General features: G+C 45.1%; 1 long non-coding RNA gene across 1 annotated transcript in view; it reads left to right on the forward strand.

Annotated features, from left to right (window-relative positions):
- Positions 1–15546, forward strand: part of LOC138581199 (uncharacterized) — a 475801-nt gene that overhangs the window by 344367 nt on the left and 115888 nt on the right. The gene's annotated exons all lie outside the window — the stretch shown is intronic.

Genomic DNA, 15546 nt, shown 5'->3' on the forward strand with positions numbered 1-15546 from the left:
AAAGTGCTGCTGACCTTTCTCGAGGAGTATTTGGCCAAGGTACCCAGCATTTTATGGCCCACCGGTCCCTATTATAAGGGGCTTATGAAGAGGGTGGGAGCATTGAAGATAAAGCTGAAGCCAGGAGGGATTTTACCATAAGTGAAACAGTACCCACTCTCAAGGGAGTCAGACAAAGGAATCTATGACACTATTGCAGCACTAGTGAAGCAAGGCATCCTAGTGCCATCAGAGTCACCATGCAACACGCTGTATGCCCAGTCAAAAAGATGACAGGGAGGGGTGTGGTGTTTATACAGGACTTGCACCTTCTTAATCATATTGTAGAAGCAGAGTATCCCTTAGTTCCAAATTCAGTGACAAGTTTGTGCAGCATTCCAACAGAAATGGCCTACTTAATGTTCATAGATTTGAAGAAGGCTTTCTTCTCTATATCACTACATCCAGACTCACAAGACTTGACTTACTTTCTATACAGAAATAAGAAGTGGAAACAAGGGTACTTTGAATCACCTTCCATATTCAATAGGTCCTTCAGATGGACCTGGGCAACATACAGATGTTGCGCACAGTCCTACAGTACGTAGATGACATATTGATCTGTACCAAGACAGAAAAACAGTGCAGAAATGAAATGACTCAGTACACATGCTGACAGTGTTAGCAGACAAGGGATACAAGGTAGACAAGGCCAAAATGCAATATTTCCAGACAGAGGTATTGTACATTGGACAGATGATCTCCCAAAATGACCAAAGGGTGACGCCAGAGAGAGCGGACAGAATACGTAAGACAGCAAAACCCACAACAGTCAAAGAGGTGCAGCAGTTCTTTGGACTATGCAATTATTGCAGGGCATGGGTATTTGACTACATCACATACACCAGACCCTTATTAAGTGCACCAAAGGAAGTACAGAAAGGGGAGAAAATAATACAATGGACAACAGAGATGACTGAAGCATTTGAGCTGTAAGAGGCAATATGCACAGCTCCATTGTTAGGGATCCCAGACTATCACAAGGAATTCTTTCTGTTTTCAAGCTCTGAGAGAGTGAGAATGACAGCAGTACTGATGCAGAAGACTAGCCTGGGGCACAAGCCACTAGCAAATTACAGCGTGAAGCTAGGCCCAGTTATGAGAGGACACTACTCATGTGAACGAGCATTGGCTGCAGCAGCATTCGCAGTGGACAAATCAGCGAATATTACCATGGGATGCAGCACCATTCCTTACATGGAGCATGCTCTCTTTGCAATACTGGAAAGGCCAAAGAGCACACTGACAACACAGAGAGCCTCAGGGTATGAGGTGTTACTATCCAACCCAGCCCTCAAGGTAGTGAGATGCCGACTTGTTGACCCGGCGACATATATCACCGACGTTCTACAGGAAGGTGATTACGCACATGACTGCACACCGAACGTAGAAGAATTCAGTGACACTCGCAAGGTACAGTAGGACACACTTGAGGGGGGAGACTTGCTCCACATTGACAGGTCATCCACAATTGACCAGACAGATGGGGAGAGACATAGTGGTACAGTGGTAGTGAGACTGAGAGGAGACTGGACTAGTGAGGTAGTGACTGCCATCACATTACTCAGCACAAGCAACAGAACTAGTGGCCTTAATATTGGCATTGATTCGCAGCAGTGGAAAGGAAGTGACAATCTATTCAGATTCAGCCTATGTGACATTCACAGTGCATTCTGGCTGTCACAGTGGATGAGGAGTGGCTTCAGGCATGCTCATGGATCACTGGTGCAGCACGCACTCCTATTGGGCAGATTGGTAGAGATAATACATCTCCAAGAGCGACTAGCAATAGTGAAGTGTCAAGCACACACAAAAGGGGAAGACCCAATCTCAAGCAGAAATGAGGCAGCAGAAGTTGGAGCAAAATGCACCACATATTTTGGAGACCTTCTAGAAATGGAGGCTTTGTCACACGCACATGATTATGCAAGAACAATGATACTCAAAGAGGGGTGCATGATATTACAAGCGACACAAATCATGGAGCTCAGGGAACTGCACCCAGAGAGGATACAGACCTGTGGTTTAGGAGAGGATGTACAATATCTCCGATCGATGCCCTATGGCGGCAAAACAACACAAGTAAAGTGGTTATGCTACTCACATTATTGCACTCAGCACTGACACAACTGCATTATCCAACATATACAGGGAAGGAGGTGCTTGCCGGCCATATTGCAGAAACATGGTTATGTACTAACTTGGTGGAACATGTGGCCCAGTTGGTCCATTCCAACACCTCCACGTCGACTGTGTCGACTCCATGTCTACCAAGGGTACTGCGACATGATAGCAGTTGTATGTCCATTCCCCTGTTAGATCGAGGCAGGTCCTTGTTATCATCCTGAGGCCATTAGAGCATCGAAATTCCTGGTCCGGTAAATATTCCCACGATGCAGCATATATGAGGTCATGCGGTCTGACAATGGCCCTGACCTCGCCATTGAGATGTTTCAGCATATTACAACGTTGCTTAGCATCCAACACATATTCTTCTGTGCTTGTCACCCACAAGCAAACGGGATGTGTGAACACCTCAATGGTTTGCTTAAGAAAGCCATAGCCAAACCAGAAAGAGCCTCAATAAGAATTGGCTACACTGCTTGCCTCTAGCCCTGTTCGCATTGCACAACATGCCCAGGTCCGACCACCATTTAACCCCACACGAGGTGGTAACAGGATGGCACATGCAACTTTCCCTGGCTCCTCCCACTAGAGCAGTGAAGGGTGCACAGAATGCTGCAAATGTAATGGGTCAGGAAATGTACAAATATGTCACTTCCTTGATTGCTAGTGCCTCTTTTATCTCGCGCCAGATACAACGACAACAGGAGTTACCTGAAGTTGACGGGGAAAGCAACAACATCACTAGCCCAGAGGACTTACTTAAGCAGTCACCTGTATACCCAGGAGACCAGGTCCTCCTAAGGAACTTTAGCTGATGTTGGGATGCACCCAGGTTCACGGGTCCCCATAATGTTGAGAAAGTTACTGAGCAAGCTATTAAGTTGGTAGAAAAAACAGTCTGGAATCACATCAGTGACAACAAGCTCTACAAAGCTGTAAACTCACCTGGCAACAAAATTGACAGGGCCAACGATCCTCAACAAGAACAGCAAAGAGACAATTTAGAACCAGCACTGCCGAGCAGAGGACACCCAATCATTACTCGCTCACACAAAGCAGAGTTAGGTCAAGGACTTCCTACACATCTATGTGAGGGAACACTGTCTGTTTTTTTTCTCTCTACACACATTTATTGTGAAAGTGTGACTGTTTATTGCATATTTGTCCATGCTGCCCACTGATTTGCATCCTGATACCTTTCAAAGCCAATGTGTCCCCTTTATTAGAAGGTCCAAGAGATTCCGAGCACGTCCTCATAGTGTGTATTACCATATTTTCATAGCATATTTGTCCCAAGCTTACCCACAACTCGAATGAGGAACCCCATCTGTCCATGCAGTGCTCAGAGACCCTAGAATTAGAAGTGTGTGGGAGCAGCTGTTCATCTTTGCCATGACAGATTATATGATCCACAGGGCTTGAACTAATACAACACTTATCCCATCACGCACACTTTTGCACATTTCAGGCGGGCAACTGATATCTTTAAGCTGCACAAGGATCCAAGCAGCATAGGTAAATACAAGGGGTTATTAAAAACATGCTCATCTTGTCTTGCCTTTTATTTCCAAGTGGGGTTTTGCATTTCTCGTTTGGCGAACATCTCTTGTGTCTAGTAAGACCGCTGTATCCTCTACTAACATTACTCCAACTCCTGCAGATGGAACGGCCATGTCAGGTGGACAGGGGAGCACTATAAGCATGGTAAGGAGAGGTAAGCGCAGTGCTGACCCAGACATGGGGGTTGGACCTATATCTCACTGACACTGCTAGAGTGTCTAACAACATGTGGTACAAACACATGATCAAAGTAGGTAAATAAACCACTGGGGAGAGTTGCTATGTCTGCTCACTAATCATGTATGCCATGAGTGCCTCCAGAACATTTATAGCAACTGAAATACCAACAGCAAGAGCACAATGCCTCAAGCACCTATCCATGGTTACAACCTGCGGAAGATTCCAAGGGAAAACAGCAACATTGAGATGGATGTCCCAGACAACATTCCCTTATGAAGACAGTTACATAAAGACTCTTGATATGATGAACAATTACTGGCAGTTAGACCCACCTATTCAATGCAGAACTGATGACCCTCAGAGAGGAGAGACAAAAACAATAACACTGAAGAAATGACCATGCCCAAAGATGGAGGTCAAGGAAATAGGAGGAGAAACAGGATGCTGTGAAAGACCACAGATGCTCATGTATGTCCAAGTATACACAGCAGAAGGATGGAAAGAAGGAGTAGTAGGAAGCACACCACATGCCCTAGTACAATCACCAGTGAACACAGTGCAAGGAGAAAATGACAAGTGTCTAAAGGAATGGGATGCAATCACTAAGCTGCTCACCTGGGTAGACAACAAAGCTACACCAATGCTCATAATACCACTGAAGAAACCAGCGTTGTGTTACAAGAATGAAGGTGCAGTAGAAGTTGGAGATAATACAGGGTGTATATATACACAGAAAAGCATCCAGCAATGAAGGTCGGCAGAGCAGTATTAATGGACCACTATTGGGCATGTGGATCCAAAGCATACGAGAAGCTGCCACCCAACTGGGGAGGAGTTTGCTCATTGGTGCACGTCAATAGTAATGCCGCAGGAAGATGTGAAGATAGAAAACTTCCCTAAGATGGATACTTACACGAGAAAGAAAAGATCTGTGGGTGTACAAGAAAAAGGGAAGAAAGAAACTGTCTGTGGAAATGAGCAGAGAGAAGAGAGACAACTACTTCTCACCAGAGTCAGAAGCATCACTAGACGATGTATCACCTGAACATTGATCATTCAGCAGAACAGACATTTTTTTGCATCATGGTTCCAGCTGTCCAGATGTATGCAAACACAAAATGGTTGCCGATAATCAGATGGGAGCTGATGCAGACAATAAACTCTGGAATGAACGTCTTCAATGCGATAAAAGAAGAGATCAGAGCAGTAAGGTTAATGGCACTCCAGAACAGATATGTTCTAGACCTTCTCACAGTAATGGAAGGAGGAGTTTGTGCCAAGATCGGGAGTTCCTGTTGCACATTCGTGCCTGCCAAAGACAGAGAGAATGGCACACTGACAGAAGCCGTGACAGAATTATCGAAGATGCATGCCAAGATGGAGGAAGAAGCCAAAGGGACCGGGAAAGACCAGAGCTGGTTAGTGTACCTATGGTCCTGGATGCTGTCATTGTCATAACTTTCACTGTTACGACTATCACAACCTGCTGGTGGGCTCATCTGTGAAGACTTGGGTAGTTTCTTTCTTGTCGACTCTGTCTGCCTGCGTCTCCTGGAAGTGCAGGACTCGTGAAGGTAAGGGCGACCTTCTTCCGACGCAACTTCATCGGTGGAGTTTCAGAAGTTCACAGTGTGGACGGTCTTTTCCCAGGATGGTGAGGAGTTGGTCACAGTCAGTACGTAGACACGTGATCAGAGCCCAAGGAGGAATAGCAGCGGTCTGAAGGCACCGCGGTAATAGAAAGCCCAGGAGTGGAGATGTGATGCGATCCGGAAGGACCGTGAAGCAAGAAGTCCAGGAAGTAAGGACCGCAGAAGACAGCTGTGCGGCGCGATCGAACAGTCCAGGAAGGAAACACAGATGGAATCGCTAGGCAGGGATTCCAGGTAGGAGAACGCTAGGAACAGCAACCAGAACTTCAGAACTGCGAGCGTTGACACACGCCATACTGCAGGGGTAGGGCGCTTATGTAGCAGGGTAGTGCTTCCCAGGAACTAGACCGTGGATCCGATGTCCGCCATATTGGGGGGCATGAGATGCTATTCTGGCTCGTTTTCGTACCGACCAGGACGTCCAGAGGGGGCAGTAGCGTCAATTCAGGACAGTCATGGCTGGCAGACGACTGAAGGTATTACTAGGAGCACTAATATTAGTACTAGTGGGACTGTGTGTGGTGAAGATCTGTATTACACAATGCTGCAAAACTACTCAGAAGACAATAGGGATAAAGGTGATGGTGGATGTGAACATGGGAGAAGAAAGAGACAAGATAGTGGAAGAACGAAATTACTTGAGGACCAGGATAAAGGAATGCCCTCTGTTCTCGACTTAGTTCATAACATTCGACAAACCATACAATAACAGATACTGGGGGAAGTGGGTGTGGTGCAACCCAGAATATGTACCTATATGACCTGGAGTTTCGATGATCATGCACATTTCTATGGACACCTTGGAGAAGTAACAAAGATATGGTTAACAAAATCAAGAGTGACAAAGTATGGAGGAGTGGTCGACAAGTTGACCAGAGGGGGGACTGAAGAGAGGGTCCCAGGAATGCCCCTCTTCACTCCTATGAACATGATGGCCCAAAGAGTCAAGAATGCCTGAAGTAACTCACTATTCGGACACCTCCCAGATGCACCACTGACTAACATGTATGCAGAGAGGTACTCTCTAAGGCAGCCATTCCAACCTTATCCAGTGAATATGACTCAATGGTCATCATGAATCCCAACACCATACTGGACTGCATCGACTAAATGCAGAGAAACAACTCTGCTGACGTCATTAGTGACACCATGACGTAGCTGTGTTAGTCATGAAGTACACTCGCAATCATAAACAGCTTACACAAACATTCCCTCCTATACACAAAGAACATGTTACACCGTTCTGTAGACAGAGGACAGATACATATACATACTGTTAAAGCTTTTATTATTTTCCTCATTTACCAAGTGCAGCAACGCTAAACACAAAGCAACAAAGAGATCCTGGGCAAGCTTGCAGATGCGTATGGCAATTAGCCCTATGGAACAACAGGAGTATATAAGGAGCCTGGTAGGACCACATGTGGCTAACCTATTGGAAACATAGCACAATATAAGTGTGTAGAAATCATATTGTAAGTCTAATGAAAATCATGGAAGGCCTCAAGCTACAGGACACAAGGCAAAGGCAGCAGAACCAAGCTGCACAAAGCGGGAAGGCCAAGCTCACAGGCAAAGTCAGAGATAAACAAGCACATTCCAAACTTCAAACGACAAGGGGCCATCTGCAGAAAAACATAATAAATCCTCATAATTGTAAACCCGGATGGTTCGATTTTGTGTCCACAAGCACGTGATGCGGCTGAGAAAGACAATGGTGGGAAGACAAACAGCTCTCTGCAACCCAGACGGGAAGTGAAACAAATGTTGCAAGGTAGAATGCACTCTCATAGGCAAAGGTGGTGTTGTTACCAGATACATTTGGGACACATAGTAATTTCACATCACCTTAAAGAGGTGCACAGAGGGCTGAGAACCGAACTGGGTTCCAGGCCTGAGGAGACCAGATCTAACTAATCAGGGGACAGAATCCAGGGGTGGATGGCAGAGGACAAGGGACAATGTTAAGCCTGTGACCCTGCAACAAAGTAATACAAAGTTTCTTGGTGACGGGACAGGTCAGCCACCTTGTTAAATGGGAAATCATATTGTGGCTCCTTTCTAATATATATTGGCCTAAACCCTGTCGCTCTGCGAAAAAAACCGCGTTGCAAAGTTTCGATTTTAGATCGACTTCGCCGCCATTTTGGGATCATCCGCCACTTTGATTTCTGTTCATATGTAATTCTGTGTTCTAAAATAGTGGACTGTGTTTCCAACTTGTAACCGGGCCTTCCCGACCTTTGTGCCCACGTTAATGGTTATACTGTCCGCGGGCCAAATGTTTAGACTAGGTAAAGAGACCTTGTCCCGTACATGACTTGTGGTCTCAGGATTGTCTGCACCAACAAGCCTCATCCACGAACATACATTGAAGACAATGTAATGCAAATGTCGAGCGTGGACACTGGCTGTAACACATTGTGAAGGGATATGTGCTAAGGCTTATTGCTAAATCTGGGAATACACTTCGCCATTGTAACTTGTCTGAAATGTAAACCGAAGTAATCTGTGTGCATATTTTTGCATGAGCCATAAGTGAACTCAGCACAAACTCTAGACCACAGATTATTAACCTGCAAAGGGGCTGGACATTACTACTAAATTGTATAAAAGTGCGAATGTCCAGATGTCCAATACCTCTCACTCCTCACACTGAAGGGCTGGTACTCACTGTGATGTACTGAGGGCCAGATAGCTATCTGAATTTGTTTCTTTGTAACTGCGCAGTAGAATAAAGATCTGTAAATCTTTATAAGCCCGTGTTTAGTGTATTTCCTTTTGTGGTACTCAGCCTCGATATTTCCGTTTGCTTTTACAACCTGACATGGAAGCTCCAGTAGAATTAGATGTATACCGACCCTCTATCGGGTCTACTTCTTTGAGCATCCAATAGACATAGGTTTTTGGGGGAGAGCCCAGGTGATGATGCAATCTGTTATCAAAACTGGGAGACCCATCTGGTGAAATTGGATCTTCTGGAGAACTGTGATTGTCCTGTTTGTTCCCTGTCAGTGTTTGTAATAAACGACAGTTCTAACTTGCCCTTGGCTGAGTCCGCTGTTTATTCTGAGGAAAGGGTTGTTGGGCCCTTGAGAGCTTAGCCATTCCGAGACCCCAGGCATACCGATTTTCTCTCCAACAGATGGCATCTACGTGGAGGTATTGCTCCTGCGGCATGATCTGCAGAAGTTATGCTCCCACAGGGGAGAGGCTGAATGTCGCATCTCAGGTACTGAAGACTTGGTTAGAGTGATGGAACAGCAGATGTTCGTAATGCAATACCTCAAGAAAATAGAGAATTGGATTGATGAAGGGGAAGGTAGATCTAGACGCAATAATGTGCACATCTTGGGCCTCCCTGAAAAGGTGGAGGGACTTAATATGGAACTATTTCTTGCACAATGGCTGATGGACATGTTTGCCCCAAAATAATTCTCAAACTTTTTTTCTATCAAAAGAGCCCACTGCATGCCATCGGGAAGACCTACCCCTGGAGTGTCACCATGCACACTCATCGCTAAGATGCTGAATTACAGAGACCGAGATGGGCAACTCTGCATGTTCCCTTTGCCACATGATACAGAAGATACAGAAAAACCTACCTGCTCTGCCCCCAACCATCACTCAGCATTGAGCAGCAACGAGAGTGCATCGGAGACTCTCCCTGAGCCCGTGGGGCCTGGGGAAAAAGCCGCTTCATCTCCACACTCTCCTACAGATCCTTTTTCACCATTGTTAGGTTCTGTCGCAAATCCACCACTTCTATCAGGAAGCAACCACACGTTGTTCGCAGATCACGCCGTACCAGGAGTCTTAAGGTATGATCTGCGTCCACGGAGCTAGACTTACTGCACGGTTCGGCTGTGCCAACGGGAAAATCATCATAGGGCTTGTCTTTTGGCCCTGCTCTTTTGCACACAAGGAAATCTGTTGGCTAGGGATAGGGAAGGACTAAGAAAACGCGTGATCAGGAGATCGCCAGCAAATAAACTCTGGAGTATTTAGTTTGAAGAAACAATGCCAGCAATCGCTCTCACTCGTACAGAACAAATAAGTGACTGTGTGACCGATCGAAACAATGGACAATCGAATGCATGGTCTCTTAAAACGTATTGTTGTCTTGTAATCATGTTAACCGGCTTCACAATAGTAATTGCTTTGGGATTTTGGTATTGGAAGAAGTACATCCACTTGAAACTGTTTTGTCCACTGAAAATGTACCTACTGTTTCTGCACCTTTTGTACATCTGCACACTCTACCTCCTAGAGATTCTCAGCACAGACAGAGTTACCACAATAACACTTTATTACTCATAATGAATGCCACACATGCCATTTTGAACAAGTCTAATTGTTGGGTCTGCTCGCATTTACCACAACATGGAGACAAGGTGTTGGGCTGGTATATTCATCCTTTACCTTTGACTACTGCATGTTATACTTCTTTAAGGGCACTATTCTTTGGGCGATGGAATGATAGCATCACAGGGGACTTTGATGGAACGAATTTGAATGATTTTGAGAAACGAGTTCTAACGCACCTGGGATGCTCACTTTTCGCAAATAGGAGCAAGTTTAATGTTGCTTCTATGAGGCCTTCTGATAGACTGTCTCGTCCTTTTCAATCTTTGATCTCTTTCAAGATGGCTCCTATAGGCAATAGGGATGCCACGCCACCTTCTTATACTGTTAACCACAGCCCCGATTCAGTTTCTCTCTGCATACAGAGGAATGGTACTCAGTCAATGGGCGATTTCAAGTGCTGCAGTAATGTTGCGAACTTGACTAGTAAGGACAGACCTTTGTATTTAGGCGAACCTGTCTATTTCGTTTGCGGTAATGAAGCTTTCCCATGGTTACATAGGGATTGGCAGGGAACCTGTTATTTAGGGATTCTGTTACCAGGGGTATTCATAGCAAGCACCATAGAAATCTCTAAGACTCGTCCAAGGCGGGATGAGAATGGCGATACTTCATCACAAGTTCTGGGCGATGTAGCGAAATCTTTTGTACCTTTTTGGGGACAAATATTAAACTCTGAGGATATCAGAAGACTAGCAAGAGTATTGGAGAGGACCATCAACCGAACCACTGACATACTCCATAACATGACTTTAGAACAGAAAGCGATAAGGTTAGTGGCCCTCTAGAACCGGATGGCATTAGACAGCATCCTGGCTGAGCGAGGTGGAGTATGTAAATTAGTGGGGTCCTCTTGTTGCGTTTTCGTGCCACATTCCTCCCCAACCATCTTTAAGGCTATCCAAATCTGCACGCCCTTAGTTCAGAAGTGCATGTTCCTGAGGGAAATTGGCATCTTAACGCTTGGTTCTGGGTCTTCTTACGATCTTGGGGATGGAAGCTACTTTCGGTCTTGCTGATTATTCTGGGTATTCTGTTGTTCTGCTGTTGCTGTATACAATATCTTCTTGTCATATGTTCAGTGTTAGGAGGATGTTGTGCATAGACTATGGGAACATTAGGACAAAGGTTACGCGCACCGGAAAGAATGACTAATGAATTTGTGCTGAAAGAAATTTCCGTTACAGACCTCATGGCGATCGATATCTCTGATGACTGTGATTCAGGGTGTATGGACATTGAGACGTGGAGTTACTCGTAAAGTGACTAAAAGTAGTTTAGCGCTTGGCTTAGGCCAAAAGGAGGGTTGGTTAAATGGGAAATCATATTGTGCCTCCTTTCTAATATATATTGGCCTAAGCCCAGTCGCTCTGTGAAGAAAACCGCATTGCAAAGTTTCGATTTTAGATCGACTTCGCCGCCATTTTGGGATCATCCGCCATTTTGATTTCTGTTCATATGTAATTCTGTGTTCTAAAATAGTGGACTGTGTTTCCAACTTGTAACCGGGCCTTCCAGACCTTTGTGCCCAAGTTAATGTTTAGACTGTCCGCGGGCCAAATGTTTAGACTAGGTAATGAGACCCTGTCCCGTACATGACTTGTGGTCTCAGGATTGTCTGCACCAACAAGCCTCATCCACGAACATACATCGAAGACAATGTAATGCAAATGTCGAGCGTGGACACTGGCTGTACCACATTGTAAAGGGATATGTGCTAAGGCTTACTGCTAAATCTGGGAATATACTTTGCCATTGTAACTTGTCTGAAATGTAAACCAAAGTAATCAGTGTGCATATTGTTGTATGCGCCATAAGTGAACTCGGCACAAACTCTAGACCACAGATTATTAACCTGCAGAGGGGCTGGACATTATTACTGAAATGTATAAAATTGCAAATGTCCAAATGTCCAGTACTTCTCACTCTTCACACTGAAGGGCTGGTACTCACTGTGATGTACTGAGGGCCAGATAGCTATCTGACTTTGTTTCTTTGTAACTGCGCAGTAGAATAAAGATCTGTAAATCTTTATAAGCCCGAGTTTGGTGTATTTCCTTTTGTGGTACTCAGCCTCAATATTTCCATTTGCTTTTACAACCTGACATGGAAGCTCCAGTAGAATTAGATGTGTACTGACCCTCTATCGGGTCTACTACTTTGAGCATCCAATAGACATAGGTTTTTGGGTCGAGAGACCATGTGATGATGCAATCTGTTATCACAACTGGGAGACCCATCTGATAAAATTGGATCTTCTGGAGAACTGTGATTGTCCTGTTTGTTCCCTGTCAGTGTTTGTAATAAACGACAGTTCTAACTTGCCCTTGACTGAGTCCGCTGTTTATTCTGAGGAAAGGGTTGTTGGGCCCTTGAGAGCTTAGCCATTCCGAGACCTCAGGCATACTGATTTTCTCTCCAACAGATGGCATCTGCGTGGAGGTATTGCTCCTGCGGCATGATCTGCAGAAGTTATGCTCCTGCACGGGACAGGCTGAATGCCGCATCTCAGGCACTGAAGACTTGGTTAGAGTGATGGAACAGCAGATGTTCGCAATGCAATAACTCAAGAAAATAGAGAATTGGATTGATGAAGGGGAAGGTAGATCTAGACGCAATAATGTTCACATCTTGGGCCTCCTTGAAAAGGTGGAGGGACTTAATATGGAACTATTTCTTGCACAATGGCTGATGGACATGTTTGCCCCAAAATAATTCTCAAACTTTTTTTCTATCAAAAGAGCCCACTGCATGCCATCGGGAAGACCTACCCCTGGAGTGTCACCATGCACAATCATCGCTAAGATGCTGAATTACAGAGACCGAGATGGGCAACTCTGCATGGCTCGTATAAAAGGGTCAATTACTTACAACGGATCCAGAATCACATTCTTCCCAGATTACACCAGGGAAGTGCAACACGCTAGACAATCCTTTGACCCACTGAAGCGACTACTACAGTCCCTGGGCATATAATATGGGCTGCTGTTCCCAGCAGCATTGAGAATCTATTACCAGGAAACCACAGTCCATTTTACGGAGACTCGCAAGGCATGGATATGGGTAAAACAACACCTGGAAGGTGATTGGAGACCCGAAGGAAAGAAATCATGCAACAATCCCCAGTCACGTCCCCCACGATCTGCTGCGACACACTTGACCGATATGCAGGGACCGTAGCCGGCCAAACTAACGGAGGACACCTGACTACTGCAAGTTGAAGGAGGTATGTGGTGCTGTCGCCAGCGCAGACCTGGTATTGATCCAGTAGGCATAAGGATGTCACTTATGGGTCTGTCGGATCATGTTTGGGCAACAGATACTTTGGGTTGGGGCAGAGTATGGTGTGGGGGGACTCTGGGGTCCTTTTCTTTTTTCTATGTTAGTTTTAATGAAGTCATCACACACATACTCACTCTTACCACTGGATAAATAGGCCTATCACTGATTACACATCATATCACTAAAATGCATACCCTCTACCCCATGCCATGACATGAATGGGAATAAAACAAAATCTCTTAAACTTCTTACATAGAATGTTAATGGATCCTTGGTGGTGATTTTAATGACGTCATGGACATGACCCTGGACCGTACACATTTCCGGGGCAGAAACCCAGACGCTTCCACAAAATTAGCGACTTTAGCCTCTGGACTCGGTCTGAGCGACGTCTGGCAAAATCTTCACCCACAAGAGCGGGGGTACTCATTCCACTCCGGGGTTCATGATTCCATGTCGAGACCCGACTACTTCTTCCTCTCAAAACAGGACTCACATAGGGTAGTAACTGGGAAACTTCTTGCTAGACGTGCCTCAATCACCGCTACAGATTGAGATTCACACGAATAGAGTAAAACCAACTCCCACATGTCACCTTAATAGTTATTACCTGGGTTTTCCAGATTTTATAGACCATATCCAGACCGGTCCCACAGAATATTTTGACCTCAATTAAGGCAAGGTAGAAAACCCAGACATATACATAGGCATACAAGGCAGTACTCTGGGGTGAAATGTTCTCCTTGATCTCCGCAAAAAAGAAGGCCCCGCGGCAAAGTGCTTACAAATAGACTACAGCTAGTACTCTCATCACTGATCCATCCAGACCAATGCGGCTTTATGCCAGACAAATCAACCTGCATGAACATCCGTCAATAACATCTAATGATTGAACAGGCCCCTGCCATTAGAGAACCCCTCGCATTGTTAGCTATGGACTTCGAGAAGGCGTTTGATTCAGTGAAACTATGAAAAAAATGGGATTCAGAACTAGCTTTTTGGACTGGGTCCGACTACTGCATACATTTCTGCTGGCAGAAGTTAGGGTTAACGGCTTGTCACCAGAACTTTCCCGCTGGGTAGAAGGACGTGCCAGGGATGTCCTCTATCCCCACGGCTATTTGCAATTGCCATATAGCCTCTTGCTGTGTGGCTTTGCCAGGATGCGTCGTGGGTGGGCTTTTCTCCCTATACGCTGACAACCTATTAATATAGCTAGGTAACCCATCCCGCTCTTGCCCAATAGTTACACAAATGCTGAGGGACTATGGAATAGTCAGTGGGCTACGAGTGAATTGGGATAAATCCATACTCTTTCCAGTCCAGGGGATGGAGCAAGCTATCCCTCTGAACTGCCCATACCGAATCGAACTTGAGCACTTCTGATACTTGGGCGTTGAAGTCGAAGTGCACCTTTCCAGATATCTCACCCACAACTTACACTCAATTACTGAACGTTTTTCTACTGCTAGTCACATGGAAGCCTGAAGTTGGACGAACAAGATGGTCACACCAACGCACCAGGGCAGAGTGTGCTTTCACTCCCTGAATTTCTCAGAGCTAAGAAAACTCTCAAAGCCAAGCTTCAAAGCCTAATTGACAGTAGACCACTGAGGTGATGATGGATTGATATGCTAATTGGTGGGAAGCAATGTTTAAGGCGAGCTCACCAGCCTGCATGCTGCTAGAAGTAGATGGAAAAGTACTGACGCAGGTTAGAAAGCCAACCAATTGTAGAGGACTGCGTATTTAGGGGTCCTATAGTTGTGTAAACCAATGGGATGTCATGTATTTAGTGACGTTCATAGTGATAATTTTTAGGAGAGGGCTTAGTTGCCCCACCTGATGTTAAGTAACCAATCACATATTTGCACTTTTTTAGACTAGTATGGATCGTATACTTAGATGTTCACTCAGAGTCAATCACCCAAAGTCATAGGTTTTTGTAGTTTGCCATATAGGATGATGTTGGTTGTGACGCAGGTCAATGTCATTTTTGTGTTAAGATCTCAGTTTTTACTAGAATGTTTGAGTAAGACGATCGAGCGAGTTCATTGATGTTCGTTATGCTCCGTTTTAGATAATTGATATTAAAACAGTCTTCCTTTTGCCATCTACCTGAGTCGTTTTGATTATTGATGTATGAATAAACATCTGCATCCCTGTCCATCTCCAGGGTAATTGCTACTCATCTTAAAGGGCTGGGTCATCCAGTTCACCATGAGTGTTTACCTTTTGGTCTTGGGCTGGTGAATTAATCTTTGTATTTACTGTCATGGCTCTTCTGCATCTGTGGAAGTGGGTTTCTGCATGTACCCTTCTACAACAGTTCACCCTTGAC

Source organism: Ambystoma mexicanum, chromosome 3p (genome assembly GCF_040938575.1).
Source record: "Ambystoma mexicanum isolate Mex_15411 chromosome 3p, UKY_AmexF1_1, whole genome shotgun sequence".
Taxonomy (NCBI): domain Eukaryota; kingdom Metazoa; phylum Chordata; class Amphibia; order Caudata; family Ambystomatidae; genus Ambystoma; species Ambystoma mexicanum.